Below are 19,147 nucleotides of genomic sequence, written 5' to 3' on the forward strand. Positions count from 1 at the left end.
AGAGAGGACGACTCGCAGACCCAAGTAGTGCTGACAATGAGAACATGATCTCCGGGGTCGCGGAAGAAGCTGGAGCAGTGGAGGCTGGAGCTGGTGTAACTGCAAGTGGTGGTGCTCCGGCGCCCTGAAGGCCTGACTGTCCTGGCTGCTGTGGGGCGAGTCCGGTGTGAGAATATAGCTGTGAAATCATCCCGAACATCGCCATCATGCCCTGCTGCATCTGCTGAAACTGAGCGTCTGTCCTCTGAGATACTCTGTCAATGAGGCCGACAAAACACTCCTCTGTAGCAGCTCGCTCTCGGGCGGCCTCTCTCTGTATCTCTGCAAGCTGGGCCTCATGGGCTCTCCTAGCCTCCTCCTGAGCACGGCGATCCTCCCTCTGCTGTGTGACCAGCTGCTGCAGAAGTGCGGTGAGCTCAGACGGCTGAGACACCTGAGACTGAAACTGTGGTAGCTGCAGCAGCTGACACTGGAGCTGGCTCTCCGGAACCTCCTGCCTCGTGATCATGACTCGCTGGAGCAGGTGCAGGGAAGTACTCCTCGTCCTCAGAGGAGTCTGACTCTAGGTCTGACCAATGTATCACATCATCTCCTCCGGGAAGCTGTGCCTCTGTGGCCAGCAGTGCCTCATCCTCCTGGGCAACACGGGCCTGAACCTCAGGTGACAGCCGTGCCATGGCAGCTCGATCTGCCTGTCTCCCTCTCCTCCTGTCTGAGGGTGCTGTCGGACGGTAGACGGGAAACCAGGGGACCTCGTCCTGCCTGTAAACTGCACTGACGGGTGACTCAGCTGGCACAATCATAGAACAGATGAAGCTGATCCAGTGAGCATAAGGAAACTGTCGTACAACGCCCATCCCGTCAGTGATGACATCCTCAATCTCAGCCAGAATAAAGTCAACAATATCGAACGGCTCGTGAGTGAGAATGTAAAGAAGTAGCAGCTGCTGCAGACCTGTGAACCCCTCTGGGTAGCCACTCCTCGGGAGTAACGTCCTCCGGAGTGCCATGTGAACTGCGTAAGCCTCTGGGGTCAGCAGGCTCGGTACTCTGGCGTAAGAAGCTGGAAAGGGCTGGCGGAAGCACTGTGAGATCGCCTCGTGAGAAGGTGCAATCCCGCCAATCATAGCCCTGCGAGGTGGATCTACATCACCGTAGACCATCTCGTGCAAAGAGACGTCAACAAGGTCAACTCCAAGGATCCCAGCAAGTGTCGCTCTGGACAATCCAAATACCTGCCCTCCAAACATGAAGTGAACAGCTCTGCGCTCTGGGGCTATCCAAGCTGTGGCATAGAAAACCCTGACCCAATCCTCGATATATCTGTTCCGCTCAATGGAAAGCAATCTGGACAGTCCCCTGAAATGAGCAAAGTGCTCCCTGACATCAGCTCCCCCTGCAGCTGTCCTCAAAGAAACCCAGTCAAGAACTCTGTGAGGAAAGATCCTGTGGCCCCGCCTCTGATAGGTCTCGTAGAAACTGGCCTGAAGGAGTGTCCAGAATCTGCGATCGACCCTACTGTCACGTGTCACTGGGAACCACTCCTCCTCCTGTACACTCCACCTGAGCCTCTTGACCTTCGCCGCATTGGCCTTGGTCAAGTTCTGGAGCAGCACACCTGGCTCCAGACGCACGACAGTGTCCATGCGGAACACTGCGCACTCGGCCGCTAGGGCCTCGGCTTGACGAGCTGCTGCTGCTGCTGCGGTGGACCTGCGAGGCTCCTGTGGCTGGTGACCTCCTCGCGTCCTCGGTCCGGTGCGACGCTCGGTCGCTGGTGAAGTCTCCTCTGCGGGGACGTCTGCCGGATGCGGCCAGAACGTCGTAGAGCTGGTGACTGCTGTGTATCCTGCCCCTGAGACTGCTCAGACTGCACTGTATCTGAATCTGAATCGGACTCTGCCGCTGAAAGTGACTGCTCTGACTCTGCTGCTGCTGCTGCGGCTCTGGTGGCCCTGGCACCTCGGACTCGGCCCATCCCTCTGCCTCTGCCTCTGCCCCTGGCTGGCGTATCTCTGATCGCGAACGGACGAGCACGGCCTGACGCCTGCTCCTCGGCGGCCTTAGCCACCATCTCGGCCCTCTCGGCCTCTCTCGCTGCGCGGGTCCGCTTGCGAGCGGGCTCCTCGACCACGATCTCCTTTCCCTTTCTCTTGTCACGACCCATCACGACAACAGACAGAAAGCGGTGCGGTGACGGTTTTGCGCGGGTGGCACAAGACGATGACGCGGTGGTGCGAGGGCAATGTACGGTCCGCGAGCGACGCAATGCGGTGCAGGTGATGCGCGGAGCAGCAGTGGTGGTGGAACGGTGATGCGCGAGTGGCACGGTGGCGCAGGGTTTAGGGTTTGCGCGGGTGCAGGAGAGGATGGGGCTGCGCGTGCGCACGGGCGACAGGCGGCAGCGGCGTAGGAAGTATGCAGGCGGCTGGGGCGACGCGGTTGAGAGCGGGAGCGTACGGGTGGCGGCGCGATGGCGGCAATGCAAGGGCGACGGCGCAACGAGCGCGGGAATGCGCGGGCGGCGATGAGCGGAGCGGTGGTGCAAAGCGGCAAGCGGGCAGCGGATGGCGCGGGGGGTGTGCAGGTGGCGGCTGACGGCGGCAGATGGCGGCGGTCGGCGGTGAGATGGAGGAGGTGACGGCAGTGAGGGCGAAGGCGAGGAGTCGAGCTAGAAACGAACGTGAGCAGAGGGTCGTGAGCCGGCAAGAGAGTAATATGACATGTGGACCCCGCAATTTTTTCTTATCGCCGGTTGATTGCGTCGGTGTAGTTTACCAGAAACTCTGCCAAATCTGCATCTGTACGCCGGTTGAACCGATGATCCGAAAAGTGAACTCGTCGGTTGAACGATGCAAACAACAGTTGATTTTCAGGTCAAATTTGTGATCTGTTCACCGGTTGATCCGATGCTGCGAACTTTGTATACACCGGTTGAACGCCTGAAATGACTGAGCTGAAGCTGACACTTAGTAACGCCGGTTAAACCGATGGGTATAGATCCATTGAACGTCGGTTTAACCGGTGAACCCAAAAACCCTCTCTCAGCTCACTTTTCTATGCTAAGTCCAATAAACTTATAAGATTCAACTAAACTCAAGTTAATGGACTTGCATAGGCGACTTTACCCCTCAAAGTAAATAGGATAGCTTAATAACTTAAATAGTTTTTCTTTTCAAAATCAAGGATAATCGCAAGAGAGACAAAGCGCCAAATTAAAATGTATGAGCCATGTCATAGGAATATTGAAGGAGGAAAGCTTCAAACTCACCATGACATTGCTCACTAGGCAATAACTCACCTAACACTTTACTCTTTTCACTTCTCATGAATTAAGATCTTGCACGTAAAACAAGTCTCATTTTCATCAAGTGATCTCCTTTGTGACCCTTACGCATGCAATGATAATGCAAACTACAACCACATGCGAAGGAAAGGTAAACATGAAGTGCACAACTATATATGACAAGAAATGCATGGCGAGAATTTAAAATCTACTTGTCAAGTTTGATCCCACGGAAAGCTTCATCATGATGAGCCTTTCTACAAGCCTAGAGGGAAACAAGTGGACCACCACCTTAGCTAAACCCTTGCTCATCACTATCTTACCATGGTTAGACAAGTGTCCTATATGTATGCATTTTTCTATATGACATGGCAACTTACATGACATTTGCCGCATCTAATACATTAAGCTCATTTCTTAGCCTAACAAAGGTACTCTCGTCTAAAGGTTTTGTGAAAATATCCGCCAATTGCTCCTCGGATCTCACACCTTGAAGGGAAATGTCCCCCTTGGCTTCGTGATCACGCAAGAAGTGATGGCGAATATCAATGTGCTTTGTGCGAGAGTGTTGAACCGGATTCTTGGCAATTTTTACGGCACTTTCATTGTCACAAAGGAGTGGTATTCTTCCTAGTTTCACACCAAAGTCCAAAAGGGTTTGCTTCATATATAGAATTTGGGCACAACATGCACCGGCTGCTATATATTCCGCTTCCGCGGTGGACAAAGCCACGGAATTTGCTTCTTACTCGACCAAGAAACTAGAGAACGCCCAAGCAAGTGGCAACCCCCGGAGGTACTCTTGCGATCACACGGCTTCCGGCAAAATCCGAATCCGAGTACCCAAGAGATCTAAGCTAGCACCTTTGGGGTACCACAAGCCTATGCTAGGAGTGTGTTGAGATACCGAAGGATCCTATTCACAGCAGAAAGGTGTGATTCCTTAGGGTTAGCTTGAAAACGGGCACACAAGCACACACTGAACATTATATCGGGCCTAGATGCGGTAAGGTAAAGCAAAGACCCTATCATAGAACGATAGAGGGATTGATCAACAGGTTTACCGTCCACATCCAAGTCGAGATGCCCATTTGTAGCCATGGAGTCTTAATTGGCTTGCATTCATCCATCTTGAACTTCTTCAAGATATCTTTAGTATATTTTTCTTGATAGATGAATTCCTTCTTTCATTTGTTTGACTTGAAAACCAAGGAAGAAAGTCAATTCGCCAATCATGGACATCTCGAATTCCCTAGACATCATGGTAGCAAACTCATGGCTTAGTAAATCATTAGTTGAGCCAAAGATAATATCGTCAACATAAATTTAACAAATGAAAAGATCCCCGTTGACGTCTTTTGTGAACAAAGTGGTGTCCACCCTCCCGATCTTGAAGCCTTGCATGATTAGGAAGTCACGAAGCCTCTCATACCAAGCCCTTGGAGCTTGTTTGAGCCCGTAGAGTGCCTTGTGCAACCTATAAACATGGTTGGATTTCTCGGATCTTAAACCCGGGAGGTTGCTCAACATACACAAGTTCGTTAATAAAGCCATTTAAGAAAGCACTTTTCACATCCATTTGATATAACTTAATATTATGATGTGAAGAGTAAGCAAGAAGAATGCGGATAGCTTCAAGTCTTGCGACCGGTGCAAAAGTTTCACCAAAATCCAAACCTTCGACTTGAGAAAACCCTTTTGCCACAAGTCTTGCTTTGTTGCGTACACCACCCCATGTTCATCTTGCTTGTTTCGAAAGACCCACTTTATGCCGATGATGTTCTTGTCTTTCGGAGGAGCTTCGAGGACCCATACTTCATTGCGGGTGAAATTGTTCAACTCTTCTTGCATGGCCATCACCCAATCCGAGTCCTCAAGTGCTTCCTCTATGCTAGTGGGTTCAATACAAGAAACAAACGAGTGATGTTCGCAAAATGAAGCATACTTAGAGCGAGTTCTTACTCCTTTGGAAGGACTACTAATGATTTGACCAATTGGATGATCCTTGGAGATGCGACCATGCTTCACTAGCGGTATTTGCGTGGATGCTTGTTGGGGTGGATCATGAGTGACTTGTGCTTGTGGTGGAACATTTTGCTCTTCTTGTTCTTGGACTTGGGGTGTTGGCGTTGACACATTTTCTTGAGGTAGTGGATCAACTTTATCTTGATCTTCATCCACTTGGGGTGCCGTGGAGGTGTTTGGCAAAGATGAGGAAGTTCCTCCCCCTTGATCATTGTCTTCATGCACCTCCTCCGGCTTGATATCCCCAATGGACATCTTCTTTAAGGCTTCTTCAATCTCTTCATCCCCTACATTTTCATAGCCAACAACCTCCTCTTGGGAGCCATTAGATTCATCAAACTCCACATCACATGTTTCTTCAACTAACCCGGAGGTTTGATTGAATACTCTATATGCTTTGGAGTTTGATGCATAACCAAGAAAGAAACCTTCATCACATCTACTTTCAAACTTACCGAGCCTTTTCTTCTTATAAATGAAGCATTTGCAACCAAAGACTCGAAAGTATGATATATTTGGTTTCCTCCCGGTGATGAGCTCATATGGAGTTTTCTTGAGGAGTCGGTGAGGATACACTCGGTTGGATGCATGACACGCCGTGTTGATTGCTTCCGCCCAAAACTTCTCGGACGTGCCATAATCATCCAACATTGCTCTTGCTAGGGTGATGAGTGTCTTGTTCTTTCTTTCCACCACTCCATTTTGTTGAGGCGTGTAGGTGGCGGAAAACTCATGTTTGACTCCTTCTTCATCGCACCATTCTTCAATCTTCATATTTTTGAACTCGGTGCCGTTGTCACTCCGGATCTTCACGATTTGGGAATTGTATTCCCTTTGAGCTTTTCTTGCAAATGACTTGAAGATTTCCGGAGTTTCACCCTTATCGCCTAGAAACATGACCCAAGTGTAACGTGAAAAATCATCAACAATTACTAGGCAATAGAGGTTACCACCAATGCTCTTGTATGAAGTTGGACCAAAGAGATCCATGTGTAGTAGCTCGAGCGGCTTGGAGGTAGATAACATCGTCTTGATAGGATGATGAGTTGCAACTTGCTTCCCGGCTTGACATGCTTTGCATAGCTTGTTCTTGTCAAAAGTGACGTCCTTTATGCCGGTGATCATCCCTCTCTTGTGGGCTTTCTTGAGGTTGCTCATGCCAATATGAGCAATTCTTCTATGCCAAAGCCACCCAAGAGACGACTTGGTGAAGAGGCAAGTCATGGTGCTTGTTTGCTTTGAAGAGAAATCCACCAAATAGATATTGCCATGCCTAAACCCCGTGAATACCAATGACTTGTCTTTTTCATGAGTCACTACAACACCATTCTTGTCAAAGGCACACGTTAGTCCAAGATCACATAATTGTGCAATAGAAATAAGATTAAAACTGAGTGCTTCTACAAACAAAACATTTGAAATGGATAAATCTTTTGAAATTGCAATTCTACCCAAACCTAAGACTTTTCCCTTTGAATTATCACCATAGGTGACATGTTCATGATCGCCGGGGTCTTCAAGTGGGGTGAACATGCTGTCATTGCCGGTCATATGTTGAGAGCAACCGCTATCAAGTACCCAATGTTTTCCACCGGCTTTGTAGTTCACCTACACACATGAGAATTCATTTTTGAGTTTTAGGAACCCAAACAAGCTTTGGGCTTGCACATGTGTGTCAAGAGCTTTTGGGACCCAAAGTTGCTTGGGGAGCTTCTTCTTCGACTCCTTAGCAATTTTGCCAATGAACTTGGCCTTCACCTTGCCCTTCACTTTACTCAAGAGAAAATGGTTATTTTGAAACATTGATGAGTAATTCTTGGTAAGTTAGGAAGAGGACATGATGGTAAGGTGCACTCCCTAGTGTGGTGCCCGGTGACTTGGCAATGTTGGCAATATGAGCCAACTTCCTTGATGAAGCTTGTCTTGATCTCCGGAGAAAGAGTTGTAGCCATGTTTGGCTCCGGAAATGAACCAAGACCCCTCTTGCCATAGTCACGGGCATTGTTAAAGAGAATCTCCTTGTGGATGTATTCTCCCCTTGAGAGTTTCTCCACACTACTCTTGAGGCTTGCCACTTGATCCATCAATTCCTTTTCCCTAGAAGGAGCAAGCTTGGGCACAACATTAGTGGCATATGCATCAATGAGTAGGTCATCACATGAAGTAGAAGTATTGACCTTTTCATGAACAACTTTCTCAAAACTTGGGTCAATAACTTCATAAGCAAATTTAAGTTCTTGATACTTGTGAGCCAACTCCTTATGCTCTTGTTTGAGCTTTTTGTGGCTCTCTTCAACTTGCTTAGCAAGTACAAGTGACTCATTGTGCTTTTTGAGCAAGTCATTGTACTTACTAAGTAAGTCGGAGTGGGCAAGCTCTAACTTGGCATGAGTGCTCTCAAGAATTTTGACTTTGCCCTTTTCCCTCTTGATGACGGATGTATACTCATTGATGAGGTTAGTGAATTCATTAGGATCAAGCTCTTCATCACTATCATCTTCACTATCTACCTCACATACCTTGGTGTTACCTTTTGCCATGAGGCACATAGGAGGCGGAGGTAGAGATGGTTCTTCATTGGTGAGGGCGATGGTGACGATGTCTCCTTCATCACTTGAGTCTTCGCTTGATGAGACATCGGTCACCCACTCTTGTTTTTCCACCAAGAAACTTTTCTTGGTGTGCCCTTTCTTCTTTGGGAAGAGCTTGGTCTTCTTGTCATGGGTCTTTTTCTTCCCAAATCTCTTGTTTTTGTTCTTTCTTTCCTCTTCTTCATCATCGCTTGAATCATGGCGATGTTGCTCTTGTTGTCCTTGTTTCTTTTATCCGGCTTGAGGCAATTTGGACGGATGTGCCCTTTTTCGCCACAATTGTAGCAAATCTTGTTCTTGACATCCATTGGCCGGAACATTCCCTTCTTGGAGTCAAAGTTGAAACCCTTCTTATTGATCTTCTCATTCAAGCGTGTGAACTTTCTCATCATGAGAGCAAGTTCTCCATCATCTTCAACATCGGATGAGCTTTCATGACGATCATTTTCTTCATTGCTTGAGCTTGAATCTTGCTTGATAATCTTGAGCTTGCGGGATTTGTTTGTCTTGGTCTTTAGAGCAATTGATTTGCTTGAAGTTGGCTCTTCGGACATACCAAGAATGCTCATTTCATGAGCGCGAATTTCCCCCACAAGTTCTCCTACTTCCATTGTGACACGATCCTCCTTTTGAAGCATAGCATTAATGATGTTATACTTGGGCTTCGGGAGGAGCATGAGGATCTTGCGGTTGATGGATGCACTGTCAATTTTGGAAATTTCAAGTGCATTAATGTCCTTGACAATGACATTCAAGCGAGAATACATATCATTGCAATTTTCATGAGCTAGCATTTTAAAGGAATCATACTTAGCTCTAAACAAGTGATATTTTTGCTCACGAACTTTGGTGGAACCTTCATGAATTTCAATGAGCTCCTTCCAAATATCACTTGCTAGGTCCATGCCATTTACTCTAGCAAAGACCTCCTCACTAATAGCTTCAAAAATTGCATTTCTAGCTTTAGCATTCCATTTTAATTGTTCGGGGTGGGAGTTCCGGTGAACCCGACTTTAGTTGCCGACCACACTTCGGGGGCAATCGCATCAAGGTATGCGGCCATGCGAACTTTCCAATAGGCAAAGTTCTTGCCCTCGAAGTGAGGCGGCGAACCACCCATCTTGGCCATAGCTCTAGGCGGTGAAGCCTAATGATCCAAATGAGCAACGAGGCTCTGATACCAATTGAAAGGATCGATGGACCAAGAGGGGGGGTGAATTGGGCCTTTTTCAATTTCTAAAACAAGATAAGGCAATCTTAAACTATGCAAAACTAGAAAGGTACCAATTCACCAACCGGGTAACTAAACTACCTATGCAAGCTAGGAAAGATAAAAGAGATAAAGCCTAGCAAGGTAGAGCAAAGTAATGATCCCTAAATCAAGCACATGAAAATATTTGCAAGAAAGATAATGCTTGAATAAGTAAAATGGACAAGGGACAACCGGATTTTTTCCCGTGGTATCGATGTGTTGGCACACACCCCTAATCCACGTTGTGACACTCACAAAGAGTATTGTCACCTCCCAAGTCACCAAGACGAGGGCGCTCACTAAGAGTCTCCGTTCACCATCCCGGTGTGGTGGAGATCAAGCCACGTACAATCTTCTTCTCCGGGCTTCCACAATCCTTGGCAAGCTCCGCGAGAATCACCTCGATCACCAAGATCGCCTAGGTGATGCCAATCACCAAGAGTAACAAGCTAAGGCCTTTCACTTGAGCAAGAACCGATCACCAAGAACGGATGCACACAAGCTTCTCTCTACTCAAGTCCTTAATCTTGCTTCTTGAATGATTGAATGAACAAGTGTATGAAATGATGAAGCTCAAGGTGGCTCTTGACTATAGTATGAGTGTTTGGGTGTTGCCTGGTGTCAAGAGTAGTAGAATGACCCATTGGAGGGGTATATATAGGCAGCTCACACGAATAGAGCAGTTGGAGAAAAAGCTGCCAGAAAACTGCGTAGCGCCGGTTAATCCGACGTCCCTCCAATAGCCATCGCCGGTTTAACCGGTGAATGTAAACTGCCCCTTCTGAAAACTAGCCGTTACAGCTTGGGCAGATTAACCGTCGTTGCATCGGTTTAACCGGTGAGTGTAGTCATCCATTGAACAACTGAAAAACCAAGTCACTGGACAACTGCACCGACGTCCAATTTTAAATAGCGTCGGTTTAACCGGTGAGTGTAGTTGTCCACTGATCAACTGAAAACCAATTTTCTGGACAACTGCACCGACGTTAAATTTAAATATCGTCGGTTGAACCGGTGTATAGACTTGTCCAGACTCTGCTGACCTCGTTTAACCGACGTATAGAAAACTTGAGGCGTCGGTTAAACCGGTGTTAAGGATTTTTCTGATTTTGTCTTTTCTGACTTGAGTCTTGAATGAAATCCAAATATTTCTTGAGATATAAGTTGAGAACCACTTATTTGAGCTTCTAGAAACCTGAGTGACCATTGTGTGCATCCATTTTCAAATGACCATGTCCATGCTCAAGTTACTAAGCCTAAACCCCTCTTAATAGTGCGATCACTATGAAACTATAAAACCTATACTAACCTAAGTGTCCTTCTCAACCTTATGACACTTAGGACTAGAAAGATCCTTAGTCTTGACATATTATTGAGTTGAATGCCAAGATCGCCTTTTTGAATAATGAAAATTAGGGGCCTCTTTTGACATATAACCAAATGAGCGATAATAATCTATAAATCTGCATAAACTCATTAGCCACAATAATGGTTGTCATTAATCACCGAAACATACCTTGAGGGCCTAGATGCTTACACCAGGTTCAGATATATAAATTTCTACTGGATACCAAGAGTACAAAATTCTGAGGCCAATGATCTTGACCAGATAGCTTCAGGATACAAGGACACGGCGGATGGAGCTGATTTCCCAATAAACCTGTTGGATCAGGGGGATTGGAGAGCTGATATCTTCAATTACTTGAAGGATCCAGCTCGGGGGGCACCTAAGAAGATATGTTACAAAGCTATGAAGTATGTCTTGATAGGGGACGACTTGTTCTACAGGACTCTAGAGGGGCTACTGCTCAAGTGCTTGGGGCCGATTGAATCCAATCGGCTTATACATGAAGTCCATGAAGGTACGTGTGGCACTCATCAATCAGCCCACAAGATGAAGTGGTTGATCAGGCGCTCAGGATATTATTGGCCAAATATGCTGGAAGATTACTTCAAGTATTATAAAGGATGCCAGGCCTGTCAGAGGTTTGGAAAAATACAAATAGTACCAGCATCAGCAATGAATCCTATCATCAAACCTTGGCCATTTAGGGGCTGGGGCATGGACATGATCAGTAAGATTAATCCTCCATCGAGTAAAGGTCATCCGTTTATTTTGGCCGTCACAGATTATTTTACCAAGTGGGTAGAGGCTGTTCCTATGAAGTCAGTAATGTCGAGGGACGTCATCAATTTCATCAAAGAACACGTTATTCATAGGTTTGGGATTCCTCAGACTATTACAATAGATGGAGGGTCGGTGTTTATATCTGATGAGTTCAAAAAGTTCGCTGCTGACATGGGGATCAAATTGATCAGGTCATCTCCATACTACGCTCAAGCAAATGGACAAGCTGAAGCATCCAATCAGAGCTTGATCAAGCTGATCAAAAGGAAGATTGATGAATACCCACGGCATTGGCATGAAGTATTATCAGAAGCGTTACGGGCTTATCGTGTGTCATGCCATGCGGCAACAAGAACTTCACCATATCATTTGGTGTATGGGCAGGAGGCCGTATTACCATGGGAGATTACGGCTGGTTCAAGATGAATAGAGTTTCAGAATGATTTGACTGCTGAAGAATATACCACACTAATGAGCGACAACATGGAAGACATTACAGAACTCAGGCTTTGGTCGCTGGAAAAGATCAAGGAAAATAAGGCTAAGGTAGCCCGCGCGTACAATAAGAAGGTTAAACCAAAGGAATTCCAAGTTGGAGATTTAGTATGGGAAGCGGTGCTACCATTGGGGACTAAGGATGCGGCATATGGTAAATGGTCTCTGAATTGGCATGGGCCTTATAGAGTTGATCAAGCTTTACCAGGGAACGCGTACATGCTTGAAGAATTGGATGGAGTTAAATTTCCAGTAGCCATCAATGGCCAACACCTCAAGAAGTATTTCCCGAGCATGTGGGAAGACGAATGATGAAGCCGATGTAATGCATCAGGCTATGGACCAACTCAATCAGGATATCTGTGAGGAAAGCCGATGTGATACATCAGGCTGCAAGATGACATGGTCGGGTACTTTGTGGTGCATTAGGCTGCAGGTTAGTATCCATCAGGTACTTTAAAAGCCGGTGCAGTGCATCAGGCTGTAAAGTTGAACGAGATAAACAAGTCAGATATCTAAAGAAAAAGCAGTGCAGGTCCGTACACGGAGCTAAAGATAGAATAGCCGATGTTAAGCCATCGACTTTAGAAGCAATAATTAGAACCTGCAAGTCCTGGGGTTCGATAAAAAACAGAGAAGTCGATTGCGGGTGTCTCTTGATCTTAGAAGAATAAGTTCGACTTCTTTGCGGGTTTTTTCTTGATGATCATATTCTTCGACTTGATTGGGGATCAGGGGAAAGCAATAACAACATGAGCAGGTTCAACTTACTTTGGTACATAGCCGGATGGCAAAAGAAAACGAGGGGTAGATCTTGACAGAGTACTCTTATTATTAGCGAGATCATTGGAAGGGTACTCGAGTTCATGAAGGTCTCTGAGATTTCCGATCCAGAATAAAGGAAAGGCAGGGGATTGGATTGGATGATTCAAGGAGAAGGGCCGATGCGATGCCATCGGACTTTAAGATTAGATTTTCAGACATTGGCTTGCTGAAATAAAAGGGTTTATTCACAAGAGATTATTACAAAAGAAGCCGATCTACTGGCTCTGTGCACAACAGCGGACGACCCTATGAACTACCACCAGTAGGTCCCTGAGGACTTGCGACGCTTGTACGGAGGGGACGCGCTGGTGTCATCGTCGCCGCTATTGCCGCCACCGTTGCTGCTGCTGTTGCCACCATCACTGCTGCTAGGACCGGCGTCGTTGCCGGTGTCCCCGTCGTCTTTTGAAGATGATGATCCACCGCGCAGGAACCCTCCTGCTACCGAGGCGTCATCGGTGGAAGTGTCCTTGGTGTCTTCTTCTGAGGAAGAGAAGAAGTCATCATACTAGGAATCTTCGTCGCCTTCATCCAGATCCCCGTGAAGGAGAATCTGGAGGTCCTCATCGTCTCTCAGGGACTCATCATCCTCTGACCAAATGCTGAAGTCCCACTCCTCTGCGTCCCAATGCAGAGGAGCGAGAGCCCCGTACGAAGCTACTGGATTGAACTCCGCTGTTGCTTCCCTGGAGGTTTCAGAGTCAAGAGAGGTGATGGAGATCATGGAAGAAGAGGAAGAGGAATTGGAGGAGGCAGAGGAAGAGGAAGCCATTGTCGGGGGATGCGGAATATGCTGGTGCGGTTAATGTGCAGAGGAAGAAGATGAATAGAAGTAAATCCGCTGATGCCAGTTTATAAGGGCAGAGATGGAAGGCGAAGCGGTGCTATCGCAGTTCCCGAGGGAGAAGTCGAAGGGTCGTGTCCGATGGCATTGGGAGCGGCATGTGCGTGTAACAAGTCTTAGAAGTCGAAGGGGTGATGGTTTCGGAATTATCATTGCCAAAACCAGGGGGGCATGTGTTATCGCATAATTTGACTGGGCCAAGGGATGGGCCGAGAGCAACATGGGCTGAAGGAAATCATCGTAATGGTTTGCGAATCGGCTTCTGTGCGAACATGTCAAGGGCCGGGATGGCCATGTATCTAGTAAGGATAGTTTAAATATAGTAAGTTAGAGATTGCATCATAATCAGCTAGGGTTAGTTAGAAAAGATCAAGTCTCCGGACTATAAATATATATCATGAGATTCAATAAATCAATCAATCAATCATTCGCAACAAACTATCGGCGCATCGCCACCCGTTTCCCAAGGGTCTCTCCAGGTAATTGACATGCTGCTCCGATCATGCTCCGCATGGTCGGGGCAGCATCGTGTTTACCTATTTATCTTTGTGTTTCTTGTACTGAAGCGTTGTTGATGGCGAGTAACACTAGTTATCTTAAACGATTATGATGCTGCATTGGTTCGAATGGTATATCCATGATCTGCTTGCTGTTTGTAATCGTTTAGCTGCCTTTGTACGCAATCCCAGGTGCAAGGGCAGCACCTTGCTCTGTTCTTGCTTAGTAGATCTAATCCGTTATGGTAGTTCTTTGTTCTACAAGGAATTGGTTTAATATCCATATGATTAGGCCCTTCAAATAGGTTAAATGTTCCGGCTGCATGATTAGTGCTTCATGGTAATCTAAGGAGGGATTGTTCCGGGAATCGACTTGTTAGTTGGTTTTTAGGCCTCTTTTTAGGTTACCGTCCTGTCATCTTTCATGTTCGTTAGGCTTAACCACGCGTAGGATGTTCCGGTTACACGGTGAAAACCCTTACTGTCGTGGATTGGATTAGCTTGGTAATTACAGAGCATGCTTTTATTTTTTCTGTCGGACTCGTACAAGACGCTTAAATATTAATAGATCCGATCTGTTAAACGGGACAATCGGCTTCTTTCAGCCGATTCTGAGAGGTACTCGAAGGTCCAACCTGGTACGAAAATAGGTTTGGCCTAGTGCAGAGGCTCCATCGGCTCTTCTAGCCGATCTTGGGAGTCATGTTAAGAGCCGCTCGCGGCTCGGACTAATATTTGACATGGCTGTGCATGCAGGAAAGTAACTGACAATAACTTCTACACCTTCCTGATCAGGTATAGGTCAGGTGGCATGCCTAGCACTTCACCAAGCCAGAGCGTGTGCCGGACTTCTGGGCCGTTGACCGAGGGACCGGGACCCACCAGCAGTTCCGGAAGCCTCCCGACTCCTCGTGTTGCCTGTCGCTACTCACCGGTGGGTTTTGACCGACAACAGCTTCAAATACACTCTATTGTCATAGGTTCTTCAACAAGACTCCCTATGAGCTTCTTATTGGAAGAAAACCCAATATTTTTTATTTTCAGGTTTTCGGTTGCAGGTGTTACATATTAAGGGAAGATATTCAGTTATCTAAATTTCAAGGCAAGTGTGATGAAGGATTTCTACTTGGATACTCATCTTGTAGCAAAGCTTATAGAGTATATAACAAGATCAAGGGTATTGTTGAAGAAGCTTATGATATTGAGTTTGATGAGACAAATGGCTCTCAAGATGAAAAAGATAATCTTGAAGACGTTAGAGATGAAGGCTTGGCAAATGCCATGAAGACCATGTCAACTGGAGACATTAGACCAAGACAAGAAGAAGATGAAGACGTTGGTCCATCGTACTCTCTAAGGGGGAATCCACCCTCTTCAACTAATAATAATGATCAAGACCAACCTTCTAATGATATCATTCAAGAGAATGTTCCTCAAGATGACACTCAACTATTGTCACCATCTCCTCCCTCTTCGTCAACCCAAGAACCAAGTGCACAACCTAGGATTCATCATAATATTGCAAAAGATCACACCATTGATCAAATTATGGGTGATATTAGTAAGGGTGTTCAAACTCGATCAAGCATTGCTTCCTTTTGTCAACATTATTCTTTTGTTTCTTCTATTGAACCTAACTGTATAGATGAAGCATTACAAGATCCGGATTGGGTGAATGCTATGCATGAAGAACTAAATAACTTTACCCGCAATAAGGTTTGGGAATTGGTTGAGAGGCCCAAGAATTACAATGTTATTGGTACCAAATGGGTCTTTCGTAACAAGCAAAATGAAGATGGAATTGTTGTAACGAACAAGGCAAGACTAGTGGCTCAAGGCTACACTCAAGTCGAATGTTTGGATTTCGGTGAAACTTTTGCTCCCGTAGCTAGATTAGAAGCTATTAGAATCTTACTGGCTTATGCTTGTTCTCATAACATTAAACTATATCAAATGGATGTCAAAAGTGCTTTCTTAAATGAGCTAGTTTTTGTAGAACAACCTCCCGGTTTTGAGGATTCTATGAAGCCGAACCATGTGTTCAAACTTTCTAAGGCTCTCTATGGGTTGAAACAAGCACCTCGTGCTTGGTACGAGAGGCTTAGAGATTTTCTCACTTCTAGGGGCTTCAAAATTGGGAAAGTTCATACAACCTTATTTACTAAGAAGATTGGTCATGATATCTTTATTTGTCAAATATATGTTGATGACATTATCTTTGGTTCTACTAATGAAAGTTTTTATGAAGAATTTGGAAAGATGATGTCTAGGGAGTTTGAAATATCAATGATTGGTGAATTGAGCTTCTTCCTTGGTCTTCAAATCAAACAATTGAAAGAAGGCACATTTGTTTGCCAATCTAAATATGTCAATGATATATTGAAGAAATTTGGTATGGAAGAGGCTAAACCAATTAAAACACCTATGGCAACAAATGGTCATCTTGATCTTGATGAGGGAGGTAAACCGGTAGATCTCAAACTCTATAGATCAATAATTGGTAGTTTGCTTTACCTTACCGCATCTAGGCCCGACATTATGTGTAGTGTTTGCTTGTGTGCACGGTTTCAAACCGCACCTAAAGAATGTCACTTGACGGCCGTAAAGCGAATTATGAGATACTTGAAGTATACTCCAAATATTGGTCTTTGGTATCCGAAGGGAGCTCAATTTGAATTGGTTGGTTATTCGGATTCCGATTATGCCGGTTGCAAGATTGATAGAAAGAGCACTTCCGGTGGATGCCAACTTCTTGGTTGTTCTCCTGTTTCATGGTCTTCTAAGAAACAAAACTCTGTGGCTCTTTCTACCGCCGAAGCGGAATATATTTCGGCGGGGAGCTGTTGCGCTCAATTATTATGGATGAAACAAACTCTTCTTGACTACATCATTGATTTTAAGGATATTCTTTTATTATGTTATAGTGAAAGTGCTATCAAGATTGCCAACAATCCTGTACAACACTCAAGAACCAAGTATATTGATATTCAACATCATTTTCTTAGGGATCATGTTAGCAAGGGAGATATCAAGATTGACGGAATTGGCACTAATGATCAATTGGCCGATATCTTTACCAAGCCGTTGGATGAATCACGCTTTTGCAAGCTTCGCAATGAACTCAATGTCATTGATTTCTCTAATGTGGCTTGAGACATGATACATATTTCACATTCATGCTTTTTACCTTTATGAGTAAACTCATCTTAATGCATTTCATACATGTCCCATATTTCATGCATGAGGTCTCTAAAATCTCAAGTTCAAGCAATCTCCTTCTAGCCAAACCTTCAACAAATTGGTTATTGGATATCATGGATTCATCATAAACTTTGCATTTTGAGGTATTGGAAGATTTTGGATTAACATCAGCAAGATGGACAAGGAATTTGGACTCTGACTATTCAAACCGGACTGTCCGCCTGTGGTAAACCGGACTGTCCGTGAGATTGGAATTTTCACACAGAAACATTCTTCAAACTGGACTGTCCGCCATTGGCAAACCGGACTGTCCGCCTATGGCGGATTGTCCACTTCTAGTTGACCGGACTGTCCGTGAAATTGGAACTTTTCACACAGAAACTTTCTCCAAATCGGACTGTCCGCCGGTTGTTGCCGGACTATCCGGTCGGGCTGATTTTTGCCCTGTAACCCTAGCGCCGGGCAGATAATACCTCCTCACCTCTTCATTTGTTCCCATCCGCCCAAAATAACCTCTCCTCTCTCTTTTCCTCACCTCACACCACGAAATCCCCTCCTCCAAAAGTTGATTTTTGGCCGGATTCTTGGACCCTCCGCTTCAATCCCGGACACTCCGCGATCCCCTCATGTCCTCTCAGTATCCCCTCGTCATATCCTCTCGGTATTGAATCAAATCCCCTCTATTTCTTCCGGATTTCTCTCTCTTTTGCCTAGGGTTTGAGTTGGGGGATCTCTCATTCTATCAAACGTTTGGATGTATGCTTTGGGGCACTTGTTAGTTATGTTGAGAGGATCATTTGCTTATGATTTGAGGATTTTCTCACGGATAAGTGATTTAAAGAACCCTAAATGGTGAATCATAGTGTTATGGCTGCTCATATTTGTTATGGTCTCTAATTTGTGAAAACTCATTTTATGACTGTAGTGGAAGGGTTAAGAAAAGTGCAACAAAAAAGGACAATGCTCCCAAGAGGCAACGCGTTCGTGATCCTTCTTCTTCCTCCGAGTCTGAGGATGAGGAATATGTTCCTCCTAGCAATACTTCTGTGGATGATCCTTTTGAAGACTATGAAGATGAGGGTGAGGATGATGTCCTGATCAATGAGAAAGCTAACACTGCCCCTAGAGTTTGGACTGCTATAGCTTATTCATCGGAAAGACGTCCGTATCAATATGGTCTTGAGCGAAACACTAACAATCTTTATTTCCACACAAAAGTGCAAGAAGAGGCATTCTTTGGTCATCTTGTGAACAAGACAGTCTTTGCACATCAGACCATTGATCTTAATTATATGTCTTCTCAGCCAGTCATGCGTGACTTGATCCCGATGCTTCAACACATTGGATTAAGAGAGTTTCTTACTCACAGGTGTGGTTGGAACAATACCATCATCCGACAGTTCTATGCCACAGTTGAACTTGATTTTGCAAATGAGCGAATTGAATGGATGACTGGGAAGATCAAGTATGAAGCTTCTTTTGCTGATTTCGCCAGAGCCATCAAAATCAACTATCATTTCACCACAGGTCCTGGAGCCAAATAGAACCGGAATTGACCGTCTCTATGGGCGCATCACAGGTCTTAAGCATTGGCCTGCAGTCTTGAACAAAATTTCTAGGTGCACACTTGTTCCTAAGAGCGGATATCGAGAAAACTTTCTTGGATATTCAAGAAACTTTGTAGATCATGTGCTCAGGGGTGAGAAGATGGATGTTGTGAGGACAATCATGCATCAAATTCAACATAAGAAGAAAAATCTTGAGGTCAACATCTACTTTGCTCCCTATATCATGTCTTTCATTATTCAGGAGACAAATTCTGATGATCCAAGGCTAGAAAAGTACACACCCTACAAACCATTCTCTAATGACAGAAATTTTCGTTAAAGAGCTCTCACTCCCATCAATGAGGTTGATGATCCACATGCTCCATTTAATCCTAATGCCGGTCGAGAAGCTCCTACTCAAGAAGCTGCTCAAGCCGTGCCTCCTCCTCCTCAACC

Source organism: Panicum hallii, chromosome 4, assembly GCF_002211085.1.
Source record: "Panicum hallii strain FIL2 chromosome 4, PHallii_v3.1, whole genome shotgun sequence".
Classification (NCBI taxonomy): domain Eukaryota; kingdom Viridiplantae; phylum Streptophyta; class Magnoliopsida; order Poales; family Poaceae; genus Panicum; species Panicum hallii.